The 10964-nt window shown below is 36.6% G+C and overlaps 1 long non-coding RNA gene across 1 annotated transcript; it reads left to right on the top strand.

Annotated features, from left to right (window-relative positions):
• Window positions 1-710, top strand: LOC147472934 (uncharacterized). The gene is made up of 2 exons (XR_015210637.1): window positions 1-379; window positions 485-710. It is a non-coding gene; the product is annotated as an uncharacterized LOC147472934 (long non-coding RNA).
• Window positions 711-10964: the final 10254 nt, after the last annotated feature.

Genomic DNA, 10964 nt, shown 5'->3' with positions numbered 1-10964 from the left:
TGTCAGAAGATTGTTACCTGACCAACAGAAGTGAATTCTCCCCTCTATTTTTAAATAGTTGGTCTTTGTTCAAAGTGATGACAGGTTCTGTTTTACTAACTGTATGACTAATTCTAAATAATAGATTAGGTCAATTAGGTGATCTGGCTCACATCTATGAACAGGATTTTTGTATGTGCTTCAGTCTCTAGTCTGCGTTGGTCCCTCTTATATTGATACGTGGGACTGCAGTTCTGAATTTGGATAATGTACTCGGATATACCTAGTTCCGCTACTTCACTTGAAAGACATCACCCTTTACATTATCTCAGGTTCTATGTTTCCAAATCCCAGCTTGTTTCTACAGCTACATATCTCATACATCATCAGCGAGAAATAGGTAAGTACATATCTGAGCGTCTCCTCTTTTTCATTGTTGTTCCATAGTATTGCCTCCTCAAGTCAGTCTCTGAGGGTTTTGTCCCTGTTTTCCTCTACCTCTTAGGTTCAAATCAGACCCAAACCACAAGCACCAACGGATACACCCTACATCACCTTCACAACTTCTATTGTCAAAACAGTCTTTGACACTTTTGTACTGATCCAAGAGGGCAAGAACCACCAGCTATATGTGTCTCCCTCCGTGTTTATGTGTTTGTAAGCTGACTTGACTGTAAGCTCACCACTTTTGTTAGCAACCCAAATGATTTTATCAGAGATTTCTGGATGAATTTTCACTAGTTTACTACTAGTGAGAGCCTGAGGAAACACCTCTCCTATCCTACTTTGGTTCCAACTTCCAAGTGAGGTTTTGAGTAACTTGGACTTGTTGGGACCCTGTTGAGATTTGTGTTTGTATTTAGGATAGAATCGAGAAGGCTTTTTAGACAGGTTGTTTTGTTGAGATAGGTCGATAGGTTATCCAAGGTTCAGCATAAAAACACAGGCAAGAAGTTAGAACCATCTCCTACTTTCCATAACAAACCATCCTTATTTGACACTGAGTCTTATCGTTTAAGAGTCTGTATATACATAACCCTCCCATAAACTTCTCTGTAGAACTACTGATTCTGCACAACACATCTATACAGTTTCCCATTTGCTTCAATTTTTTTGCAATGAGAACCCTCAAAGTATTTGTATAAAAAGTACATCCAAATTCCGGATAAGAAGGATTGTGTGCAAGGAAAGGAAAACAATTTAGAGGAACGAGTAGTAGAAGTGCAATAATAAATTTCAAGTGCATCTCTAAGCCTCGTCTCACATCAAAGATAGTCATTCACACTGTAAGTTTCAGTTGTCAATTATCGGACCCTGAAGGCCTGAACATCTCTATATTATCACTTACAAACAAACATATTAGCAAGAAGCAGTGGATTAATAAATTGGCATCAAACAGGCCTTTAATGGACGAACCATAGTTTTGTTTCAGACCCTGGATAGCTGTCTCTGCATCATCAATGCTTTCAAAGCTGGCATAACCCTCGCCCAAGCACAAGTCAGTCTCGTCGTCTATAGCAACAAGCTGGGTCAGTGCCGAACTTTTGTAACGGTATCTGGTATTGTGGGGCGTGGTGCGAACCCCGGGGTGGTCTATAGCAAGTTAGAATGAAGGCTTGTTGTAGATAACAACGCATATTTGCTTAGCAGCCGTACCCTTAGGTAAGGTGCTGGAAGAGATTTACCGCTATTTATCTATCTATCTCGAGTCCTCCCCAGCTGTTGATTCCTCTGCACTTATTCCTTACTTTCAAGCCGGCTATCTTTGTTCTACTAGCTTTATAGCTTTAATCAAACAAGATTTCAATTAGTTTGCAACGCGGAAATAACCGAAATATGTCTATCAAAGTCAACTCAAGGCAGCCTTAGAAAAGCACTTTACGAGCTATAAGCCCATTTATACTTAGACTTTTCCAACGTTTTAGGACTCTGACGATAGTTATCGTCGATGGGATCTCATTTTATGACGATAGAAGCACCAAAAGCAGCAATAGAATCGATGTATTGAGCACGGACTCACGGAGCTTCGTCTTTGCTTTAGCTGCCTTCAAGTGTTCGGGCGAGGCAGTCTCGTACTAGCGGCCCGAGCTACGGATCACGATTTCTGAAGAAAGAGTGATTTTTCTTTATCGTAACCTCACGAAGTAGGTTAATATGGGTGCCGTATTTGTATTAGTGACAGCACTCTGTTCGCCCATTTTCGAGTAGAAGTAGGCGAGGCGGCGCTCAATTCCAACGCTGCCTTCTTGTCTCAAGTGGATCCTCAACAAGCTTGATGGCGGAGCTGGTTCTGAAATAAATCAAGCGGCCAGTTGTTTTGGAGGTCACAATTCACCGGGTGAACAAGAATGAATTGGGGATCGGATGGATTCTAAACAAGCTCCAGCCCCTCCTTGATCTTAAAAGCGCCCGGCCGGTATTGGGCCGAAGGGGATGCGACCTTACAACATAGTGGGCTCGGAAGAGAGCTGTGGATGAGCGGACGATATCGGAAGGGTAGGGCGATAGAATCCCGGATCGACCACCCGCTCTATCTATGGTGCAATCGCCAAAGACAAACCAGCGGACAACTCCCTTTGCCTTTCCAAACCGCGGCCGATTGCTCTTGGCTTGTGGCCTTAAGCTTTCTTTTGTTGATCGGTCGGTCTTGCTTTCCGCCCTCGCTTCTTAATCATATCTTTCCTTCTTCCCCGCCTTACTCTCGATGGGGCGATAAGATAAGCGTCTTCGTCAGGGTCGCTTTAAATGACATAATCCGATAGACACTTAAAAGTACGACTAGGAGATGGTAAAGAGTTTAGAACGGAACCTATTCAAAAGCTAAATGGCGTACCTAGTTTACGCGGTGAAGGCGAGAAAGCAACTTCACGGCGTCCCAGGGTCTTTCCCCTTTAAAGTAAAGAGTATTATGCGGATGGTAATTCAAGCGGGAAATCACGAATGGTAATTTTAGTATGAGAAACTGTCCCAAAAAACACAAAAGCTCAGGCAGGGGAGTGATATCTATAAGATGTAAGCTTTTCGCTTTAAGCTCACGGAGATAAAACTACTTTGATAGATTCTTTGGGTATGCAATTAATTACAATATTACATAATTACAATTACTTTTTTATCGGACTAATTCACTTCTTGGGCAAATTCTATTAAGATTGTTGGGGGCTCAAGAGAGGTTTTAGGAAGGTAATAGATTTGAAAAGAAAAAATATTGAGAGGAGTTCTTGATGCTTCACCTGAAGATTTAGCGGATTAAAGCCACATGTGCCTAATTGTCCCATGTGAGAATGGTTAATCATGCCACAACTAGAATCACACACTCAATCATGGCCACTTCGGCTCCATGTGCATAGGCAATATTATAAAGTCATGCATATGTCATATTATTATAGACTCATGATATGGGTTGGAATATTAGGGAACACCACATTATACAGTATACATACTAAAACACAGGTGCAAAATTTGAGATAATGAGTGTTTCTTATGAGAACATAAATTGATTATTTGTAGTAGGCTAATGTTGAAGGCTGGTTGAGACTAGGGGTAGAAGAGTAGGAATGAGAAAGCAGTCTTAGAGAAGAAGGCTTTCCCACTTGAGAGATCGAATGAGAACCATAAATTCGAAAAAATATCATTCGCTTCTTTTACGTATGGTAGAAATGCTCACATGTATTCCGAAGAAGTGCTATTTGATTTTTCTCGTATAATAGTTTTCCTTGTGAAACTAGACTTTGCTTTGGTATTGATGAAAACATATTTATAGAAAAAAGAAGAATAGTATACGCGTTTTAGTTCTCGAATAAGATGATGGGTTTCAATTAAATGTGTAAAAGTGAAACATTGATTCTGTCTTTAAAGAAATAGATTAATCGAAGTAATTACGAAGAGTCAAAAGTAGTAGATGAAAAATGGCATATAATATTTGGTTTTAAATTGGTAACTAATGTCTACTTAATGATATATTCATGCGATGGGCATGTCCTAATTTCTCTATTTGAATACTTCTATATCCTCTTTGTTTTTCCTAAACTAGTTTGATTAGTTTCACCTTTGTTATGAATGTGGGGTGTGGGGATTCAACAGGAGCAGTAGGGTGATGTAGAGAACTGACTAGAACCATTGAAGGAGCAGATGATGGTGTGTGTTACAATAGTTTCCAGGGTTAAGTGAAGTGAAGCAGCATCACCTCGTTTCTTTTCTTTTACCATTAGCTTTTCCATTTGAATAATTAATGTAACTTTTGTACTCTGGAAACTAATTTAACAATGTTCCTATCCTGTGTGGTTATCATTTTAACAATGACAATATTTTGACATCGATCGTAGGACCCTAATATCTGAGTTACAAACAAGCTGGTTGATACACTGGTATTTGCAATTCTTATTGCTCAACCCTTGCCTCCGATTGCATTTTTTCTATTTAGAACTAATTTGTTCGAAAATACAATTTTGCCCCTAATAAGTAATTTGCCCCGATTCAATTTGATAATTTGATATTTTTGCGGGGGCCCTCTGCAGCGTGACGGTAAACAATGTGGTATTCACTCAATCGCTTTATCGCGAGACATAATGGCGATCCTTCTCCTTTGTCATTGAAAGTAAATAAAATACCTCTCACATTTTAACTTAATTTATGCTTTTGATATCTTTTAGCAACTGTGTTTTTAACTTTTTTATTCTCTATTTTGCAAAATATTAAACTTGTTTCTTATATTTGGATAAAAAATCTTAGCAATAAAAAGGCCTTCACCGACAAAGGAAATAAATGAAGTTCGAATGGATTTTGTTATGTTCATCCAAGAATGTATTATGAACTATCCTCAAGATGAAGATGGACCATAAAATTTGAAGAGACATATATATGGGTGATCGAATTTGTGAGATTAGATTATTTTTCATTTGGATTTGGATTTGGATTAGGCTGATTATATTTATATGAATTAGATTGGAAATGTGTTATTTATTTCATTACGTTTTACGATTAAGTACAAATATATATTGGTTATCTAATGGGATTGGAATGTTTCAATGAAATTAGCAATATATATGAGTGTTATTTGAAATTTAATGGATCATATTCAGATATGTAGTTTATTCAGGTGTGTAGTTTATTGTAGGTCCCCAATTTTGGGGGTTTTTATATATATTCACGTTTTATTATTATTTTTAATAAAAAAAAATATATTTATATATACATATCACTGTTTTACCCAAACAGTCATGACTAATGATACTTTTTATGACTGTTAAAAAAGATGAATGAATAACTGTTTATTTGAAACTGTCACAAATGATATGATTTGTTGTGACGGTTTTGAGCAGTTGTTACTGTTTTTTATGATTTTGTGACCGTTAAAAGGATGAATGCATAACCGTTTATTTAAAACCGTCACAAATGATATGATTTGTTGTGACGGTTTTGAGTAGTTGTTACCGTTTTTTTATGGTAGAGAGGCTAGTCTGGAACAAATATTTGTGACGGTTTTGGGAAAAAAATAAATGACTCTCACTCCGTCACGGTTTTGGAAAAAAAAAAACCGTCACAAAAGACTTTTTGTCACTGTTTTTAACAGTGATATAAAGCCTTTTTTCTTGTAGTGTATGCGGGAAAAAGCAGATTGATTGAGATCTATCACAAGAGCCAAAATGGGTTTCATTCTATTGCTAATAACCTTTGATATGCATTTATAGACCACATTGTAGCATGTAATTGGTATGTATTCATCAATCCTAGAGGGCTTATGTTTTTTAGGAATGAGTCATAAGAAGGTAGAGTTCATACCTTTATGCATACAATTGTGCTCAAATACTAACAGTCTTTGCAAAATCCTCTCCAATAATGGACCAAGCTTTCTTGAAGAAGAACACATTAAAACCATCTGTCCCTGGTGATCAACTTATTATCTTGCATATCAAAGAGAGCCCTTTGGATTTCTTCAGATGTAATGGTTTCCGACCACTAGTTTTGTTGCCTCCTTTGTGTTCACCTCCCTCCTGATAGCTAATTCTTCAAGTGTAGCTTCATTACATTGAATACCATCATCCTCCCCTAGTAAACCTTCATAGTATTGCACAAAAGCTTGTGATACCTCATCTTTGCCCTACAACCTGTTGCCATTTAGGTCCTCCAATGACCATATAAGATTTATGGTTTTCTTTCTTCTCTTTTATGGCTGCAAAGAAAAAGTAATTGCATTTATCCTCATATTTCATCCAGTCACACTCTGATATTTTCTAAATGTCTTCTTGCTCTATCTCAATGAGTCTAACTAGCTTAACCCTGCTCAGAAAGGCCTTGAGTATGAAATTCAACAATAGAGTTGCTGAATTGGCTGAGCCAAAAAGAATTCACGAGAACCCCTATCTATCTTTGACCATTTTCTTATGTCATCACTACAATTGGTCAATGTGAAAAAGGCTGCAAGTATATTTCAGGTCTACTAAACCAATGTGAGCAACTAAATTTGCAAAAGGTGTAGTTTCCCTCGGTAGAACAGGTTCTCCTCCAATTCTCTCATGAGAGAATAACACGTCATTAAAATCCCCAACTTCCATGCATCTGTCATAGTTGAGTTTGTGTTCGTGATGTCTTGTCATAACAATAATCTCTCACTCCTACTATTAGATGTATAAACTACAGTAATCATAAAACTAGTACCATTATGTAAAGTAGTAACCTTACAATGTATTAATTGAGTTGTTTCCTTGATCTTATGAACATCCACTATGCTATCATCCCAAGCCAATCATATTCTACCCGAAGAGTCACTTGCATAGTTATGCATTACAGTCCATGATGGACAGCATATCCTCCTTAACACCTCAAAGTTTGCGACTTTGGTTTCCAGTCAACCTAACAAGCATACTTCAATTTTAATTCTAAAGTTTCCAATCTCTTTGGCTTTATTATTCAACCCCTTACATTCCACACGCTAAAGTTCACTTCCATTGAGAGTGTCTTTTCCGATTTGAACCTTTAGTTGGATATACTCCTTCTCTCATAAGTCCGTGAATTAACTTCTTCTGAGGATCTTCTTTGGATTAAATAATAACTTTGCCAATAGAATAGAGCTGCATATGGATGTTGTCCGGTTTAGCCCCATCCATGACCACAAAGATTCCCAAAAGGCTAGAAGGGAGAGTGGACCAAGATACTATAATAGTTCATGGGCCTTACAACTTTAGACAACACGGGCTTGAGGTTGATGAGTAAACTGGCTTATGACTTATGAGCATTCTCACTAAGTACGGTACAGGTTTAAAACGGTGTATTTGAAAAAAACTTAGTTCGTGTTTTAAACGGAACGTCTCGAGAAAAAAACGGAAAAAAAAAACGTAAAAAAACGTAGGGCATAAAAAACGGGTTTAAAACGATAAAACGGGTTTAAAACGTATAATACGTAAAAGAAACGGTAAAAACCGATGATAAAGAATATAATAGATAAAGAATTTTATTTTTTTATAAGAGTGAAAAAAAAGAATTGACATATAAAATAAAAATAAAAATAATACAAATGAAAGAAAATTCAAATATATGAAAGTATCAAATTATCATTACTCATCCAAATACTAGAAGTTTTAGATTCAGTACCAAAACACGACTCTAAATAAGATACTACTAATTACCAACCATAATGGCATAATCAAGTTAAGTTAATAACTTTAAAATTTATAATTAATTATTAATAATCCAAAACAAAATAAAACTGTCTCAATAAGTCAATCTAACGCCCACTCTTCAAAAAGGTAAACTCCAAAACCCTTTTTTCTTTTTCGTGTTTTCTTTTAGATTAAAAAAAAAAAAAAAAAAAAAAAAAAAAAAAGTTTTAAGCGGAGATTTTCAAAATCTCGGGTTTTAAACGTTTTTTAAGTTTAAAACGGGTTTTTTTGAAAAACCCGGGTTTTAAACTGGAACCAGACGCCTTGCCAATATCTCGAGTTTTAAACGCGTTTTTTTCAAAAAAAACGCCGAACTTGGTGACAATGCTTATGAGTAGAACAACGACTGGGTTCATTTGTGGGTGCCCAGACCCGCCACCCTCATCTTAGTAACATACTAACATCAAATTTTGTGTCTTTCTTTCGATTTTGGAAGAAGAATATACCGGAGGTGGATTTGGAACCAAAATCAATTTTGGAGTCTTGGTAAGTCTCATACCTTATTGGGATTCCGACTACCTAGAATTAAGTGGGCGGTGGTATTGACACCCCATAAAATAGGACTAGCATCCCTTTGAATGATATAGGCCACCTAATAAACTGTTCACGACGCTAAATAAGATGCGTTAAGACACTATATAACATCCAAAATGGGTCCTATTTTATGGGGTGCCAATACCGCAACCTATAATTAAAGGGTAACACATTTATCTACTTCACTTAAACAAACAATTTTGTAGAAATTTGGGCATTGAAGATTGGATCGGATCATATTAGAGGACACCGCATCTGATGTATACAAATTGACTCCAACCTACAATTCCCCGAAGTGAACAGCATACAAACATAAACAATCTCGCTGACGCACCTTGGTAGGGTATATATTTAAATTTTTCATGCATCTAAAAGTTTTATTTTAAAATTGCAAGTCATCTATAGGCTACAGATAATTGCGTTCGTCAAACAGGAGAAGAGAAACTCGCACAAAATTTTAAATTACTCACTTTTGGGAGCAATGTTCGAATAAAGCGCATTAGTATGAAATAATGAAATATCATGACAAATATTCTGGTCGGGTGCTCGTTTTATATCAACGGGTCAATAAGAAAAAGTTGGGTGATGGACTATGGTTTGAGGTCGGCTAACATGTACGTTGAAATTGGGAAATGTAACTTACTAACTCGTTTTATATCAACAGTCAATTCCAAAATCTTGAACTTCCACTAAAAATGAATTTTTGTGTAAGAGCATTCCCAATGAAGTCACTAGAAGAGGAAATTAAGAGTTTTCACTTTTGAATACTAAAAAACTCTTGCCTAATGCAAGGGTGACAAAGTTGGTGACTTGTAACTAAGTCACAACGAGAGTAGCACTTGCTATTGAGATTTTCACTGAGTTGTGAGTTTCGGACGGAATATTTTATTCCGTCTCGTGTGTTTTTTTTAAAAAAATTTCGGTTTTTTTTTTTGGAATGAATGTTTCATTCCATCTCGCGTGTTTTTTCGACTTTCTTTTTGTTTTTTTAAAACTTAAGGCAAAATATTTCATTCTATCCGGTGTTTTTTTTATTTTTACATTCAAACAGAATCAAACATTTCGTCCGAGATTTAAAATCACCTTTGCATTGGACAACTTTTTTTGTTTTTCACCATTTTTCACCACAAAAGTAATAAAGAAAGAAAATAGTCCTACGTGGTGAACAAAAATTGCTTGCATTGGGAATGCTCTTAATGGCAAGTTTTACTCACTCTCCTAATATAGTCACCTCCTCACCCTTTGCAAGTGGGGTTCAACCGAACGATAAGCACCAACAAAAGCATGAGTGCATGACATGTCATTTGCTTAGGGGAGATAAAATAAGAGCAAAACGTTGGATCACCTCTCCTGTTTGATTACATTCCGTACCATGAGATAATTGGGACTCTTTAACTCTGCTCTCTGTGTTACCCAGACCTAAATCTGGTATCTGTCGGCAGGAAACTGTGGCTGTCTGGAAACAGTTTCTATTTCTATTCTGGACATAGAAACAAACTGTGGCTGTGGACGCTGTGCAATACGCGTATGTTCTATTTATTTTGCACTTTACTAATTTTCTGTTTATATTAAGTAACAGGTATGAATTTTCATTTTAAAAGTCATAATAGAAATCGAAATTAGTGAAAATATAAATTCATAAGCGTGTTAAAAAAATTTAGAAACATGTACGAACTTGGAATACTCCACAATTGAGAACTGTTTCATAGTGCTTCTATATATATGTTTGCACACATACGTAGGTACATAAATTTATGTAGATACTAGATACTTCTGAGGAATAATTTGTGTTCTGGTCTCATGGTGTGTGATGATTTTTCCTAATCTAGAAACACAAGTATTTTGTTGATGATCAAAGAACAATGATAAGTATTTGATCAAGAAGAAAAAGAGATTTAGAAAAAGAAAAGATTTAGAAGATGACGAGTTGAACCGCGTTCTTTAATGGCTGCCTACGTATTCTGTGTATAGGAATCCAACTTAAAGTGTAGTTCAACTATTCTATTTATAATAATAGATGAGGTTTCCCAATTAGTGTTTAACTAGGAGACCGTCTCTTGTTAAGTCTCATCCTGACTCTTCTAGAAGCCCCATGTTTCTCATATCAAATATGTCTCCCTTATTGACTTAAACAACATAAAAACATATTTAGGTTCGGAGTAGTAGTTAGAGCTCCGAGTCTGATAGTTGAGTTCCGAATTTGGAGTTCATAGTTAAGAGTTGGTTATACGAACCTACTACTCCAACTAGTTCCAAAGCCTACAAACATGCTCCGAACCTAGTTAGTAGTTGAGTTCCGGATTTGGAGTTCATAGTTATGAGTTGGTTATACGAACCTACTACTCCAACTAGTTCCAAAGCCTATTAACCTCATCTTCTTGTTTCACTTCCGAACCTAGGAATTGAGTTCCGGATTTGGAGTTCATAGTTAGGAGTTGGTTATACGAACCTACTACTCCAACTAGTTTCAAAGCCTACGAACCTCCGGCCTCTTCTTGTTTCACTTCCGAACCTAGGAATTGAGTTCCGGATTTGGAGTTCATAGTTAGGAGTTGGTTATACAAACCTACTACTCCAACTAGTTCCAAAGCCTACGAACCTGCTCCGAACCTAGTAGTTGAGTTCTGGATTTGGAGTTCATAGTTAGGAGTTGGTTATACGAACTTACTACTCCAACTAGTTCCAAAGCCTACGAAGCTCCTCTTCTTGTTTCACTTCCGAACATAGGAAGTGAGAGGATTTGGACTTGAAGTGTATTCTTGCACTTTCTACCCACACCAAGACCATATCCGAGCT

The sequence above is a fragment of the Coptis chinensis genome, unplaced genomic scaffold (genome assembly GCF_015680905.1).
Source record: "Coptis chinensis isolate HL-2020 unplaced genomic scaffold, ASM1568090v1 utg6277_pilon_pilon, whole genome shotgun sequence".
Classification (NCBI taxonomy): Eukaryota; Viridiplantae; Streptophyta; class Magnoliopsida; order Ranunculales; family Ranunculaceae; genus Coptis; species Coptis chinensis.
The sequence above is the reverse complement of the archived record's forward strand: the minus strand, read 5'-3'. Positions and strand labels throughout refer to the sequence as shown.